General features: G+C 38.3%; 1 long non-coding RNA gene across 1 annotated transcript; it reads right to left on the bottom strand.

Annotated features, from left to right (window-relative positions):
• On the bottom strand, window positions 1-15,188 carry LOC138923789 (uncharacterized). Its single transcript, XR_011437913.1, has 4 exons — window positions 14,811-15,188; window positions 5,194-8,717; window positions 4,519-4,602; window positions 1-3,934 (listed from the first exon to the last, which is right to left on the bottom strand). It is a non-coding gene; the product is annotated as an uncharacterized lncRNA (long non-coding RNA).
• Window positions 15,189-17,756: the final 2,568 nt, after the last annotated feature.

Here is a 17,756-nt window from a genome sequence, read left to right as displayed (position 1 = left end):
TTTCTTTGTTCGTTTTTTTTTTTTTTTGGTAAAGATTGGCACCGGAGCTAACAATTGTTGCCAATCTTTTTTTTCTATTCCTTTCCTCAAAGCCCCCCAGTACATAGTTGTATACTCTAGTTGTGAGTGCCTCTGGTTGTGCTATGTGGGACACCGCCTCAGTGTGGCCTGATGAGTGGTGCCATGTCCACGCCCAGGATCCGAACTGATGAAACCCTGGGCCACCAAAGTGGAGCACGTGAACTTAACCACTCAGCCATGGGGCCCGCCCCTTCTTTCTTCTTAAAGTCCTCAAAATTTCTGAAGGTTCCTGCTTTGCCAGGAAGTAACCTCCCTCACTTCCTGTAAGGCTGGGATCCTATAAGCCTGACACCAGCCAGTTTTCCTAGGAGGGCTTAGTAAGCATGGGCTCCTTAAGTACAGTCAACCTTAGCTCTCTCAAAGTGGCTGGTCATATCTGATGAATTAAGCACCGTTCTCAAATATGGCACTTCAGACCAGGCCCTGGCTGTACAATCGATTCATCCAATTGTATCCTGGTAAGGAGGAGAGCAGATTCTTATGAAACCTTTGCAAATAACTATATTGCCATGAAAAGCAAGGAGACTCAGTAAGAGTTTCTGAATTCTGTGTGGTGGGTGAGGATCAAATATAATTTTAAAATATTTTATTTCAGTTTACAAAAGCAGAGCCTAAATTTTATAGGTTACAGATATAACTTAAGAAGAAAGAAAAAGGTTTATTTATACAATCAGAATATAGAACACTGAAACAAAATCAACAACAGTCTAAAGAAACCACCACAGTGAAATTCCCCTTGTCAGTTCATTCAGATTGTGTAATCAATTCTAATTACGTGGGTCTTGGGTTAGCAGTCTTCTTGAGTAAAGACAGTCCTGGAGATCTTGACTCAGTCCACCCATATGGTCTGAAAGTTATCTAAGAGATGCCAGCTCAGAAGCCGGTACTCTAGAGGCTAAGTTTTGAAGTGTGGATGGTTTGAAGTAACTGGTACAGTCGTTTTCTGTACAGAGAAAAGGCTCTGAGACCATCCTTCTTGGTTGAGACAAAACCTGGCTGTGGCTTACAGCAGAGCCTACGGGAAAGCATCAGAGTAAAACAAAAACTATCTGTAGATGGCAGAGACTTAGGACGGCTATGGTTACTTCATAACTGGTAACCCTCGAACGTGAAAGGTCTGATGAGGGTGCCTAATAACAACGAAACCAACAAGGAAATGTGGTTGTTTCTATAGCATGCCAAAGAAAGGTAATAAAGCTCCATAAAAGGGATAAATAGAGCCAGCCCTGATGGTCTAGTGGTTAAAGTTCGGCACTCTCACTGCCTTTGGAGGCCTGGGTTTGTTTCCCGGGCAGGGAAGCACACCACCCGTCTGTCCGTAGCTACGCTATGGTGGCAGCTTCCATAGAAGAACTAGAAGGACTTACAACTGGGATATACAACCGTGCACTGGGGCTTTGGGGAAGGAAAAAAAAGAAGAAGAAGATTGGCAACAGATGTTAGCTCAGGGCAAATCTTTCTCTGCAAAACAAAAAAGGAATAAATAGAAAAACTGTCCCTAAGAATAATGATTAAGCTTATATTCAAAGAAATAGGATTTATAGAGAAAGAAAATCTTGAGATATAACATAATGATCATGAAACATAATATACCAAGAACATACTAAGAATTATCAAGTAAAGAGATTCAGGAGTAGGGCCTAGACAGCTGTGTTTTTATAAAACTCCATAGGTGAGTCTAATGTGCATCCCAATTTGAAAACCACTGACCTAGAAGATACTAGATTCAAATCAAAGAAATAAGACTATGGCCAGGCCAGAGTAACCAGTTAAATAATAACTGAAATTATGGTTGAGAACACTATACTGCTGCTGTCTAACGTCATCAGGCAAAGGGTTGCAGGATTCTGATAAATACAGGAAAGCACAACACAGCTATTTCACGAGAATTTTGATCAGTATTTTCCTTGAGGGTAAAAAAACAGATCATGGACAGACAGGACATTGACAAGTTTCCAGAGACCTCCGACAAAGCATCCCATTCCTGAAATATTTATATTTACAATATTTTATCCATATAAATTTAACCCAGGGAAAGCTGAGCTCCTCTGATTTCACAGGCATTCTCAGGAAACTCCTACAATAGTACCACACCAACAAACCTAGCACCTCTCTTTTTATAAGGTGAAAGAACAAGTCTTTATGATTTCCAGGGGCCCACTAAGGAATCTCAAGATAGTTTTAGGCGTAAAAGATATCTTGATTTTCTGTACACTGAAAAATGGTTAAAATAGTACATTTAATGCTACATATGTTTTACCGCAATAAAAAGATTTAAAAATTTGGGGCCAGCCCTGTGGCCGAGTGGTTAAGTTTGTGCGCTCCACTTCGGCAGCCCAGGGTTCGCTGGTTCGGATCCTGGGCACGGACATGACACCGCTTGTCAGGCCACACTGAGGCGGCGTCCCACATGCCACAACTAGAAAGACCCACAACTGAAATATACGACTATGTACTGGGGGGATTTGAGGAGAAAAACCAGAAAAAAATAAAAAAGGAAGATTGGCAACAGTTGTTAGCTCAGGTGCCAATCTTTAAAAAAAAAATTAAAAATTAAAAAAATTATGATTAAAGAATGGCCCCCCCAAATCCTGATTTTATTTTACTTTTTTAGAAATTTAAGATCTCATTTTGGGGAGGTTGAAAATAAAAAGCTTGTCTGAAGATATTTGGATACTTAAGATAGGACCATGGATGCCTCAGAAACGATAATTAATTACCTATGTAATTAGAGTCATAATAAAGCATTTAAAATGAACAGAGATGGTAACAGGATTAAAAAGAACCTTGGCTCTTTCACAATCAAAGAACCTTTGTTCTTTTTCTTCCTTAAATAATCAAGGATATAGTAAAGTCAACATAAAGCACAGGAAATTATTGTGGTAAGACCCAAGATCTTTGCTATCCAGGCAGATTACACAGCAAGTAACCTTTTACATTGTAGGCCAAGGCATTACTCAGTAAACCAAGGCAACGAGCCTACCAAAATTGGGCAAACTTTCCTAAGATTTTAACACATCACAGAGCTACTTTTCAGACTCAAGTACTATGAACTAAGGCAAATAAAATTCACTTTCCAAGTTTTGTCCTCCGTTAAGCTTTTTCCTATTCTGAAACAAACTGCCATTTTGCTTTAGAACAGATCTTAGGGGGTTTGCAAGGTCAAAACTAATTTTATAATAATACTAAGATTTTATTTATGTTAGCATGCAATGCATTCATCATTGCTATTGTCAAATGAATCAATACATATTGTAAAAATTTCTCAGTTTCTTTACTTTTAATACAGTAAATATTGGTAGTTATAATTCACATAGACAAAAGCTCTTTCAGGCCCTCAATAAATCAAAAGAGTGTAAAAGGGGTCCAGAAACTAACAAAAAAAAGTCCAAGAACTACTGCCTTGAGAGAAATTTACTCTTTCCCCCTGAAAAACAAAAGCACAAATACAGTTGTATTTCTTTGTCACTATGGCACCTAGTGTAGGCTCAATAACTCATATTAATTAAACTTTTAACCACAATAATTAACTTGATTTATAATGACCCAAAGATCTATCTTCGCTGTAGCATATAAAAATAAGAAGCAAAAGTATATAAAACTAAATTATGGTCAGTAATCAACGTTTTGGTATTCCACCTTACTTGGTTGCACAGACTAGAAAGCCAACTCAAACTAGCTCGGGCCAAAAGGAACTGCACGGGGCAGGTGGCTGAGAAGTTCGGGAGTTGAGTAACTTCGGCGTGGGCGACTCAGGTGCTCCAATCAAGTCTTTGGGCGTCTGTCTCTCTCCATCTCCTGGTTCTGTTTTCTTCTGAGCTGGCCCTGTTCTTCAGCAGTCTATCTTCTCATGCTGGAAGGACAACCCCAGCAGCTCTAAGCTCACATGATCCTCAGTGGCTCAGAGCTCAGAGAATGAGATTCATATCGTCTCTTTTTCTCTAAGTATCTGATTGTTCTCCCTAAAAAGTCCTTAAGGAGCTCTATGTGGAGCAGAAACCCATCCTTGGACCCTCCACTCCAAAAGTCTAGGATACTTCAAATGCTCAGCCTGGACCGCCCGCTCACTCCTGTGTTTGAGGAGGTGGGGCTCCTTCTTCGCCAGACCTACCACATCATTTAGAACAGGGAGCAGGTGTTCTTTGCACCAAGCGTGATGCTAACCGTTTTCATGAAAAGGCAGCCTTGTTTAGTGGAAAGGACACCAGAGTGGCATTCAAAAGACCTCAGTTTTACACTATATGATTTCACTCACATGTGGAAGATAAACACACGGACAAAGAGAACAGTTCAGTGGTTACCAAGGGGAAGGGGGTTGGGGAGTGGGCACAAAGGGTGAAGGGGAGCACTTACAGGGTGACGGACAAATAATAATGTACAACTGAAATTTCACAATGCTGTCAACTATTATGACCTCAATAATAATCAAAAAAAGACCTCAGTTGTAGTTCCGGCTCTGCTCCCTCCTAACTGCGTGATCCGGGGCAGCTTATTTCACTTCACTGGACACCAGTGTTTCATCTATAAAAGGAATCGTTTGGATTAGATGGTTCCAGATCTAAATGTCTATAACTGTTTTATTAATTCAGAAAGAATCAAGGTTTATTCTTCTGTTTGGGGGCTCAAAACAAGATGGAGAAGTAGGTTCTGGTAGTCTTAGTAAATGCTCTTATGTTCATCAATAACAGAAACTCATTCAAGCTGGCTTAGGTAAAAGCAAAAAAGTTGGGAGAACTTTATATCAAGATCCAAAGCGTCTCACAGAACCCAAGGACAGGAGTGGACCTCATGAGAGCCGAGAACCAGGAATTGGAAAACTACCAGAAACTATTATTTCTTCCCTCTCTCTCACTCTCTCTCCCTCCCTCCCTTTCTTTTCCAATCTCTCACTCTGTCTCTCTCTCTCTGGCCAGATCATTTTTTTCCCACTATCCTTTACTTTGCACATCAGTTCCCTTCTTCTCTTTAAATGTCTACTTTCTCTGCTTCTCCTGGCATGTGGAAGAGAATAATTTGCCACGATGGCAGCTTCCACTCATCAGTTTCCATAACCCTTATTCAAGATAAAAGGCAGAGTCAATCATCTCTGAATCCCAACTCCAATCTGATTACCTCATCTCAAGTCAGGTGTCCATTCACAGCCGGCAAAGCAGGGTCATCAATCACAAAGATGACTGCCTCATGGAGATGAAGATTTCCTCAAGGAAAGGGGGGTATTGAACTGGGAAGACACCTCAAAAGGTCTCTATTTCAACAAGGTAATTATTCTGTACAGACAAGTGCAAGGTACTGATCTTGAGAAAGAGGAACTTGGCAAGAAATAACTGTTGGCAAGGATGGAGAAAAGGGAACCCTTGTGCACTGTGGGTGGGAATGTAAATTGGTGCAGCCACTATGGAAAACAGCATGGAGCTTCCTTAAAAATTTTTAAATAGAACTACCATATATCACCCAGCAATTCCACTTCTGGGTATTTATCCAAAGGAAATGAAAACACTAACTTGAAAAGATATATGCACCCCCATGTTCATTGCAGCATTATTTGCAATAGCCAAGACATGGAAGCAGCCTAAAAGTTCATTGATGGATGAATGGATAAGAAAATGTATATATATATACACACACACACACAATGGAATGTCATTCAGCCACAGAAAAGAGTGAAATCTTGCAGTTTGCGACAACATGGATGGACCTTGAGGGTATTATACTAAGTGAAATAAGTCAGAGAAAGACAGATTAAACATGATCTCACTAATATGTGGAATCTAAAAAAACCTAAAACTGAACATATAGATACACAGAACAGATTGGTGGTTGCCAGAGTCGAGGGGCAGGTGAAATTGGTAAAGGTGTCAAAAGTACAGACTTCTAGTTATAAAATAAATAAGTCCTGGGGATGTAATGTACAGCACAGTGACTGTAGTTAATAATATTGTATTGCATATTTGAAAGTTGCTAAGAGAATAGATCTTTAAAGTTCTCAACACAAGAAAAAAATTTGTAACTATGTGTAGTGATGGATGTTAACTAGATTTATTGTGGTGATCATTTTGCAATATATACAAAACTTGAATAATTACGCTGTACACCTGAAACTAATATAATGTTATATGTCAATTATACCTCAAGTGAAAAAAGAAGAAAAAACAACTTTACAACTATAAAGCTTTTAGACAAGACAAACGATGAAAAAAAAACTTCTTGAAAAGGCGTGGATTTGCAGAGTCTAGCAAGCTGAACATGACTCATAATAACTAAAAAACAGTGGGGAAAAAACACAGTAGGAAGTGTAGCCACAAGTATAATACATAAATAGTTTTAGGGTCTTGTCTGATTTATATACATTTGGCAGTGAGGATACTGATATATCAATATATGGATCTGGTGGTATTTCTTTTCTGAAATAAATTAGAATAACCAGATGGGTCAGTTTCCAACAGCAGCTCCCAGGCTAATGTGCTCTGATTCCAGCTCTTAGAAGACAGGCCAGCCGATGGAATGCCCAGGAGGAATCGCAAGGTGTTCCACATGGACACTCTCTTCTCTGGTCATAGCTCTTACACTTCTGTATATATATAAATATACATATAATATATATATAGAAATAAATCTGGACACTTCATAGAAATGGAATCCTGTAATATATGGTCTTTTGTGTCTGGCTTCTTCACTTAGCACAAGGTTTTAGTCCATGTTGTAGCATGTATCAATACTTCATTACTTGTTATGGCTCAATAATATTCCATCGTACAGATAATACCACATTTTGTCTATCCATTCATCAGTTGATGGATATTTGGGTTGTTTTCGTGTTTCGGCCATTGTGAACCGTGCTGCTGTGAATATTTGTGTTACAGCTCTTGTTTGAACACCTGTTTTCAATTCTTTTGAACACCTGGGTAGGAGTGAAACTGCTGGGCCATATGGTAATTTTGCATTTAATTTACTAAGGAACTGCCAAACCATTTTCCACAGCGGCTGCACCATTTTACATTCTTACCGGCAACATTCAAGGGTTCCAATTTCTCCATATCCTTGCCAACACTTATTTTCCGTTTTTTTGACTATAACTATCCTAGCGAGTCTGAAGAGGTAATCTCGTTGTGGTTTTGCTTTGTATTTCCCTAATAAGTAAGTTCTCAGGTTTCTGATTGCACAGAAAAGATTGTTTACTCTCAGAGGCATGGATTGTATCTTAAGGGCTTAATATTCTTAGGGCTGAGAATACAGTAGGTGATTAATCATGAACTGCTGACAGGTCTTTCATTCGACAAGCATTTACGAAGAATGTCTGAGCTTTGTGAATCGGCTCAGCACCAATCAAAAAGAGTTATATTTCGCTTCAGGAGGTTAGAAGATCAGAGCACACAGATACATCCCGGAGACTCTGACAACAGGCTCCTAAGCTGGCAAATTCACACTTCAACACGAAGCAGCAATGAAAACTCTAGAAACTCTCTAATCCATTGCACCAAATAGTGGCTGAAGGTCAATTACAGTGAAAACCGGTATGGGCTGCTGTTTTCATCTCCCTCTTCATTTTGAACAAAACATGTCTTGGCGGAACCTCTGAAGGCAGATGGATGCCCACTTCCCAGAGGTGTTTGGTGGATTAATGTGAGCCAAACACTCCTTGAAGGGTCAGGTGCTCTTATTAATGAGACCTTTAATTTGGAGCATTTACTACATGTAAGATACTGTCCCAGGCAATTTATTAATAGCTGAGAATGTAGTGCACAGCTTTCAGACATTATCTCAATCTTAATAATAGCTTAATAATAGCTCTTTCCCCCGCTGCAGCACTGGTTCTATCTGGGTTCAGATCGGAGCTCTGTCACTTACTAGCTATGAGATTTAAGCTCTGTGAGTGTCGATTTCCTCCTCTATAAAGATGGAAATTAAAATGCCCATCTCTTAGGGTTGTTTTCAGGATGAGCTAAGATAGCCTGATTTACTTACTACAATGTCTGGTACATGGAGAGAAGTCAATACATGTTAGTACCCTTTGCCTTCACTTGATAGTAGAGACATTATAGATATTATTCCCCCTACTTTGTAGATGGGAAATGAGAAGTCGTCACCTTCTGGGGTGTCTTCCCAGCTCACAATCATTTCCAACTCCCCAGGGACTGCAGCCTGAACCAGGGCGATGGACCCACAGCAGTCCAAAAAGCCACTGCCCCTCGGGTCACTGTTGATTGAATTGAGGGAGACAGGTATGGGACTAAAGTGGGCCAATCAGGTTTTGCAGAAGAATTTGGAATTAAGACCAAGAGACAGACAGTTAGAGTCTGTATGCAGCTAGAAGTGTGTCACATAACTTAGGATCTAAATTTTACTATGTTCTGGTACATGGACGACAGAAGTGGAGAAAGCTGGTCCTCAGAGAGAAGAGGGAAGCAGCTATGCAGAAAGAGGCAGCAATGAGAGCTGAGAAAAGACCCCACTGGTGTTCCAGTACTGTACCTGGTTCTACTCCTTTCTGAGCCCAGCTCACATTTTTTCTCTTGGATTCCATGAGACACTCACCTGCATACTTACAATAAATTTCCTCATGTTGCTTCTCAAAGTTTGGGGAGCAAGGTTTTCATAAGCCATGAACTCAAATGGGCAAATGATTGAACTTTATTTTCCTGTAACACAATTAAATTTTGAGCCCTCATTCCACCTGATGGCAGAAAAGCAATCAAGTAAGCTCCAGGCAAACTCAGTCATTTCAGCGTTTTTCAGATATTTGAGGTTTCACGCAATTCAGAATATTCTCACACATCTCCTCCTCTCCATGTTGTCATCTCTGGACTTCTTGGGCATCCTGGCCTCAGGGGAGGCATTTAGTCCATGCTCATCCCCCTGGAGAGAGGTGTAACCAAGATGCGATGCATTCCTTCTGATCCCAGGTCATCTTGTCCTTGCAGACCACACTCCACCCACCTTATTCTGCATGACAGCCCTTCCCAGGTCTTTGGCCACTGCCAGACATTTGTGTGCCCCTTTCAGGAACCCACCAGCAAGTAAATATTTTTATATCTTTTTTTCTAATAAAAAGGTTTCTGAGTAAAGTCTGAGTAATCTAATCTGCAGAAAGTAGAGTCATCTAGTTATTCTTCTAATTTCTTTCTAATATCTTGTTTACAACATAAACTTTGTACATTCATCTTTCTAGGGGACAGCCTTTTGAAACTTGAAATTCCTTTTTCTCTCATAAATCCTCACTGTTGTAAATCAGAAGTGTTGGATTTTAAGACTGTTGTTTCCACTATAAATTTCAAGAACCTACCTTGGAACTAATTTGAGTTTCAAGAACCTAGTTTGGAACTCAAATCCATTTGGTGAGACACTGCATGGTGATGCATAGACGTAGCTGGGGAGGGCTAAGAGGCAACACACATTTCATCATGCTGCATGAGTCTGAGTTGATTTCTTTCTTTCTTTTTCTTTTTTGAGGAAGATTAGCCCTGAGCTAACATCTGTCGCCAATCCTCCTCCTTTTTGCCAAGGAAGACTGGACCTGAGCTAACATCCGTGCCCATCTTCCTCTACTTTATATGTGGGACACCTACCACAGCATGGCTTGCCAAGCGGTGCCATGTCCGCACCTGGGATCTGAACCAGTGAACCCCGGGCAGCCAAAGCGGAATGTGTGCACTTAACCGCTGTGCCACCGGGCCAGGCCCTGAGTCGATTTCTTGATGACTGTGAGCTGAAAACCCTGGTTTCATTCTCAAAAATTCTTTCCATCCTTCAACGGTGCCTGTCTCTTACAATTTCCAGGATTATCTCCTCTGTAATGTTCAGTCTGCCTTCCACAATCATTATGTCACTTGGGGCACAGATGCTGGAGGGCAGATGGAAAGGCGGTGCCAAAGTTAGACCTACATTTGCAAGACCAAGTGAAACACAACGCCCATTCTCCTGAAGCCAAACTGCTTTTAGAAAGAGAGAAACGAATGGCATTCCATCCAGCATACTCGTCATTCCCCAACTATGGTTTCAGACCATCTTTATACCTTGGCCCACGGAGAGGCTTGCTATAAAATTCTGTTCTCCCACAGCCCTTACACAGCAACTGTGTTGGGAGGCCACTTTAGACATTCCAAACTTCATTAACAGAGACGTTTCAACAAGAAAACTAGAATGGGGGAGCATCTATGAGTCAGCTGCGGCAAATTGGAGGTCAGACAATATATTCAGAATATAACTAGTTATTCAGAATAGTCAATAAAAATCAGTTCTGTGGGAAAGACACAACATTATCTTGCTTTAATATAAGGCATTTATCAGTGGCACCAACTTAGGTGGGATTATAGGGGACTCTTAGAGTAGGTATTCCCTCTTTTATTTCTAGGTTGCAGGGTACAGAAAAGTAAGTTTAATGAATTTTAATGATATAATCAAAATACAAGAGCAGGTGAAAAAAGTAGTAAACAGATGTACACATAGGAATCCAGTTATCTAATATATATATATACATACACGTGCATGTTTATCTAGGCCCATACAAGGATAAAAGAGAGAACCACATAAACAGGGGTCACTTCTAGGTAGTGGAATCATGAGTTGTTTACATTTCCCTCCTAACACTTTTATACATTCCCCCAATTTTTTTATTATTCTTATCAAGAGAAAATAATTAACATCATACCTTTTTAAAGGTAGAATGAGACTTCCAATCCTCAGAAGATGAGGTGAAAAGATAAGCTGCAAATTCTCCTGTCATATTGCCCAGAAATGCTTGATAACATATAGCAAAACTTACTTTAAATGCGTGAATGAACAAGCAAGTGAGAAAGGAAGGCCCAAGTGCGTCAGTGACACAGAACAAACTGAGCGGTGAGGATGTGAGATGCTGCTGCACCTGGGGTCAGGCCTGGGATTCCCGGAGAGAGCAGTTTTCAAAGCGCATTTTCATTGAAAGAGTAGCTTAGGAAAAAAATGGATCCACTGCCACAGAGAGACAAAAAGGCATTCGTATGCTTCTGCCTGGGTGGGAAAAATGTCCATCTGAGAAACAAAATCCCCAGGTCTGTTTCTCCCCCAAATTTGAAGGTTCAAATTTGCAGATGACCCAGGAATCACAAGTGTAAATGACCTCCAGGATGATAAATGACCAAAAAGGTGGTCCAGGTATGATCTCTCTGTGGCAAATGCAGAACAGCTCTTGAGGGACACACCTGAAACCCAGGCCACAGGGGAGTCTCACAGAAAAACGGGCTTCTCCAAAGATGAGCTCACAAACAAAAGTGATGAAACGCAGGACAAAATCCTCCGTGAGAGCCAGCAGACACAACAAATAGCACCAAAAGATTCCCTAAAACTTCACATGAGAATGACAATTTGAAAGAGAATGTAAAATAATCACGTTTAAAATTATTAAAGGCCTAAAAGATGTAATTAAAACACCGAGGAAAGAACAAGTCCTGTGAAAGGCACTGTTGTATGAGTTATAAGCTCAGAATCTGGGACTAAACTGTTGGGTTCAAACCCCATCACTACCACTTATTAGCTGGAAGGTACTACTCATTAGCTTGATCTCTTGATGACTGTGAGCTGAAAGCCCTGGTCTTCCAAGAACGCTTTCCATCCTTCGACCCTGCCTGCCTCTTAGAATTTCCAGGATTAGCTCCTCTCTAACATTCTATCTGCTTTCCACAATTCTTATGTCAATTGGGGTGAGTCACTTAATATTTCTGTACCTCAGGTCCCTCCTGTATAAAATGGGAATATTAATGGTACCCATATCAATGGGGTGTAGAGAGGATGAAATGTGTTAATACATGTAAAGTGCTTAGAACACTGCCTGTCAAGCTATATCACTATATAGATAGATACAATGATATTATATTAGTATACATTACATGTACATATTTTATATATATATATATATATTCTAAATCCATGAATTTAAAAATAGACTCTCAGACACCAGACACAAAAAACCAACCGTATGCTGTTCACAAAAGCCACACTTAAAATCTAAGACTCAGAAAGACTGAAAATAATGGAATGGCAAAAAAATTATACCAGGTAAATATACATTTAAAAAAATTGACAGCACATTACTCAGTAGCCACAACAGAGGCCAAGAGATGGTGTACTTATGTTGATATTAGACAAAAAAAGACTTTAAAATTTTCTGATTTTTTAGGGATAAAGAAGGTCATGGCAAAATGAGAACATGAAAAATTCACCAGAAATATTCAACAGTTCTGATATTCTATGCACCAAACAACATAGTGTAATTGACAGAATGAGATGGTAAAACAGACAAATTCACATTCAGAATGTGGCAGACAAAAATAGAATACGAAAGACTGGAACAACACAATTTAGGTGATTCAGTGTATACCAGAAAAGTCAAGGCTTTCTGACTACAATGTACTATAATTTGAAACTAGTTAACAAAAAGATAACCTCTCAAAAAACATAAAAACACACTTCTAAATAGTTTATGTGTCAAAAAAGAAACCTTGAGGGAAATGAGTACATATTTAGCATTAAAAGACAAAGACAACAACACATAATAAAACATGTGGGATGCAGCTAAAGCAGAACTTGAGTCATTTATGGTCTTAATTGCATACATTAGAAAAGAAGCCTGAAAAGTAATGAGAAACGCCCATTTTCCAGTTATAAAACATATGACAAACCCAGGAAAGTAGAAACTGGGACATAATAAAAATAAAAACAGAAATGAATGAAATAGAAAACTAAGAAACAATAGAGAAAAATCACAAAACCAAGAGTTGTTAAAATAAGATGATACAGAATAGCCAAAACAATCCTGAAAAAGAATGAAGTTGGAGGACTTACACTTGTCAACTTCAAATTTACTACAAAGCTATGGAAATCAAGATAGAGTGGCATTAATAAACTGTTACATTAATGGTCAATCGATTTTTAACAAACATGCCAAGAAAATTCAATGGAGAAAGAATAGTCTTTTCTACAAATGGTGCTGGGACAACTAGATATCCACATGCAAAAGGATGAAATTGAACCCCAACCTTACATCATATATAAAAATTAACTCAAAATGGATCATAGATCTAAAACTATAAAACTCTTAGAAAAAACAGGAGTAAATCTTCATGATCTTAGACAATGACTTCTTAGATACAATACCAAAAGCACAAGCAATAAAATAAAAATTTTGATAAATTGGACTTCATCAAAATTACAGAATTCAGCACTTCAAATGATACCATCAAAAAAGTGAAAAGACAACTCACAGACTGCAAGAAAATAGAGTCATATACCTGAAAAAGGACTTGTATCCAGAATATATAAAGAACCCTCACAACTCAGTAATATGAAAATAAATAACTCAAAAATTGGGCAAAGGATTTGAATAGACATTTCTCTAATAAAGATGTACAAATGGCCAATAAGCACATGAAAAGATGCTCAACATCATTAGTCATTAGGAAAATGCAAAACAAAACCACAAGATACCACTTCACCCCACGAAGATGGCCATAACAAAATAAAATAAAACAGGTAATAACAAGTGTTGATGAGGATGTGGAGAAACTGGAACCCTCACATGTTGCTGGTAGATTATAAAATGGCACAACCACTTTAGAAAACAGTTTGGCAGTTCCTCCGAATGTTAAACATGGAGTTACCAAATGACCAAGCATTCTGCTCCCGGGTATATATCCACGAGAAATGAAAACATATGTCTACACAAACTGGTACACAAATATTCATAGCAACATTATTCATAACAGCCAAAAAATGGAAACAATCCAAATGCCCATCAACTGGTGAATGGATAAACAAAATGTAGTATATCCATACATGGAATACTTCTCTAATATATACTACAATATGGATGAACCTCATAATACGCTAAGTGAAAGAAGCCAGTCATAAAAGACTGCATATCATATGATTCTATTTATATGAAAGGTCTAGAATAAGAAAATCCATACAGACAGAGAGAAGATTAGTGATTTCCTAGGGTTGGAGGAGAGAGGGTGACTGCTTAATGGGTACAGGGTTTCTTTTTAGGGTGATGAAAATATTCTAAAATTAGATTATGGTGAGAACTGCACAGCTTCGTAAATATAATAAAAAACCATTGAATTGTATGCTTTAAGTGGGTGCATTTTATTGTATGCCAATTTTACTCAATACAATTGCATTTTGAAAAAATTAAATAAAATGACATTAAATGCAATGTGGCATCTGAGGTTGGATCCTGGAACAGAAAACCGACATTAGGGAAAAAACTGGTGAAAGCTGAATGATGTCTGTACTGTGGTTAACAGTGTTCTGCTAAACTAACTGTACTAATGCTAATTTCTTAAATGTACATGATTATGTGAGATGTTAACAATAGGGGAGATGGGTGAAGGTTCTACAGGAATCTGTACTATCTTTGCAACTTTTCTGTAAATCTGAAATTATTCCAAAATAAAAGTAAAAAGCAACTACAGCAAACCTTTCGTGTACCTGATACAGAGAGAGAGGAGGCACAAATAAATAATCAGGAATGACACATGGGATATAAACAACAGCATAGTGGAGAAATAATCATAATACTAAGAACAATTATGTACCAGTGCTGTGCAAGGTAGGTTCCTTCACTATCACCCCCTGTCAGGTCTCTGGGCTTAGGATGAATTCCACAGTGTGCCACAGTTTGAGATAATGAACAGGCTCTATTGGGGGGAAACCTACAACATAAGAGCCACCAAGAAGAGATGAGATATGTGATTTACCGTGCTCCCATCACTGCGTGGAGACTCACGTCAGGAACTGGGGGATGAGCTTGTCCGTGGGAGGCCAATGGACGGCCTGGCAGAGTGATCTGGATTTTAGTGCCCAGTGTTTATGGCAGTTGCTGGAGCACCTGGAGCACCCCTAGCACCTGGAGACCTGGGGGAGCTGTGGGCAGCTGCAGGCCCTCCTGCCAAAGGAAGGGAGCTACTGGTTCTGTGGGAAGCTGAGTTTGGAGGCAGCTCCTCCCTCTAGGAGAAGGCAGGGCCAGTCCTAGCTGGCTTCTTGCCCAGTCTACCCAGAGAGCAAGCTCTTAGGGTTATTTGTGCACAATTCTACTTGACACTGATAACCAGTAAATTGAAAACATACAGAAGATGTACAATTTCTTAGAAAAATATAACTTAAAAAACTACTCAAGGAGAAACAGAATTTTCGGTTAGATTCCTAACTTGAATCAGGAGTTTTAAAATCCACCCTCCTCCCCCCAAAAATAAAATAAAACAACCCATTAAGCCCAGAAGATTTTACCAGTCAGACCTAAACTTCAAAGAACAGATAATCATTATCTTAAACAAACTGTTCCAGTGAATATAAAATGCGGGAACACTGCCTACCTCATTCTATGATGGGAAATAATTCTGATGGCAAAATCAGATAAGAACAGTAGGAGAAAGTAAAATTAAAGGTTTATCTCACTTCTAAATATAGATGCAAAACCCCCAAATAAAACATTAGTAAACTGAATCCAGAAATGCCTATTAAAAATACATCATTACTCAGTTGGATTCATCCTAGGAATTCAAAGATGGTTAAAATTAGAAAGTCTATTAATGAGATTTACCATATTAACTGGTTAAAGGAGAAAACCATACGATCATCTCAAAAAATGTATAGAAACTTGTGATAATATTCAACATTGTTTCATAAGTAATACCCATACAAAACTGGAAGTAGAAAGCAATTTTCTTAGCCTGGTTAACGGCAGCTAGCAGGGCCGGCCTCGTGGCCGAGTGGTTGTTTGCACATTCTGCTTCGGCGGCATGGGGTTGACTGGTTTGGATCTTGGGCACGGACATGGCACCACTTGTCAGGCCACACTGAGGCAGCATCTCATACGGAAGAACTAAAAGGACGTACAACTAGGATATACAACTACGTCCTCGGGCTTTGGGGAGAAAAAAAACAAAAACAGGAAGGTTGGCAACAGATGTTAGCTCAGGGCCAATGTTCCTCACCAAAAAGCATACCTTTAAAAAAAGGAGAAAAAAAAAAAAAACCAAGGAGAAGCCCATTTTCCTGGCTAGATTATTAAAAAAACAAAAGTAGCTAGCAAAATTATAGCAATCTTCAAAATTATATAGCAAAAATTATCTATAGTTGTGAAACATTCAGATAAGGAGCACAATGAAGATTTGTTCTATCATCACTTCTATTTAACACTGTACTAGAACTTTTCACTAGTGTGATAAGACAAGAAAAAGAAACAAAATTTACAAAGATTGGAAAGAAAAAAAATAAGAACTACTCAAGAATCTACAAACTACTATAAATAAGGGTTTATCAAGGTTGTTGAATGCAAAACAGTAAAACTGTTGTTGAATGTAAAATCAGTAACATTGCTATTCACCAGTAACAAAAATTATAAAATGTAATTTAAAAAAAGATATATTTTTCAATGGTAACAATAAAATATAAGGTACCTAGCATTATAAACAAATATATACATATATTTGTTATATATAAATATATGTTATATATAAATATAACAAAAGATGCACAAGACTTTTATCAATAAAATTATAAAACTTTATTGAAGAACATAGTAGAATACCTGAATAGATGGAAATATAAACCATATTTATTGAAGGGAAGATACAATTTTGTAGCAACAGCACTTTCCCCCAAAATCAATCTAATAAATTCAGTACAAGTATAACAAAAATTCTAACAAGACAATTTTCAGAACTTGACAAGATGATCCTTAATTTCATACAAAAGGTTAAAGGGTGAACAATAGCCAAACTCTTTTTAAGAGGAAACACAAGATGTGTGTGTGTGTGGAGTGGAGGGACCTGATTCCACAGATATCAACACTTTATTTAAATAATAGTGTGGTATTGGCCCAGGGAAAGACAATTAGGTGAACGGAATAGAACAGAGCATAGAATTAAACTCATTTATATATGATAGTGGTGGCATTTAAATTATAGGAAAGGTACTGAGACAAGTGGCTATCCATAAGGAAAAGATAAAATTAATCCAAACCACACTCCCTACACAAATAATTTCCAGATGGTTTCAAGACCTAAAGCTGAAAAATTAGAAAATTATTGGGAAAAAATATCCCATGATGTTTTAGTGAAATTTGAGTATGGAATTATTTTCTAAGCCAAATTCAACAAGCAGCAATCACAAAGGCAAAACGGATCTATTTTGATTATATTAAAATTAAAAACTTGTTTTAAAACAAGAGGCATGAGCTACAAAGTGAAAAGACAAGCCACCATCCAAGAGAAGAAATTTGCTACTCATGTAACCAGTGTAACTAGAAATAAAAATAAAAGATAAATAACGCAAGAGAAAAATGATAAAAAGTAGAAACACACAATACCCAGGGGATGATCCCCGAGTGGCCGGTAAGCATATGGAACCATCCCCTTTTCAGCCATTTCTATTTCCTCATTTGTGAGTTACCTAGTCATAACCTTTGTAACTTTTCAATTGTGTTTTGTCTATTTTCTAACTGATTTGTGGGAATTCATGCTTTGAACTTGCTGTTTTGATCTGGCTATTCCAACCTTGCAATGTCGGCTCTGCTGTTTTAACTCTATTGTTCCTGAGAACAAGTTTTTTACTTAACTTTTTAGATTTAAATATGATTTACATACATTTATGGTTCATGCTTTTTGTGTTCTAAGAAATCTTGTCTACACCAAATTTACAAA

Source organism: Equus caballus, chromosome 4, assembly GCF_041296265.1.
Source record: "Equus caballus isolate H_3958 breed thoroughbred chromosome 4, TB-T2T, whole genome shotgun sequence".
Lineage (NCBI taxonomy): Eukaryota > Metazoa > Chordata > Mammalia > Perissodactyla > Equidae > Equus > Equus caballus.
The sequence above is the reverse complement of the archived record's forward strand: the minus strand, read 5'-3'. Positions and strand labels throughout refer to the sequence as shown.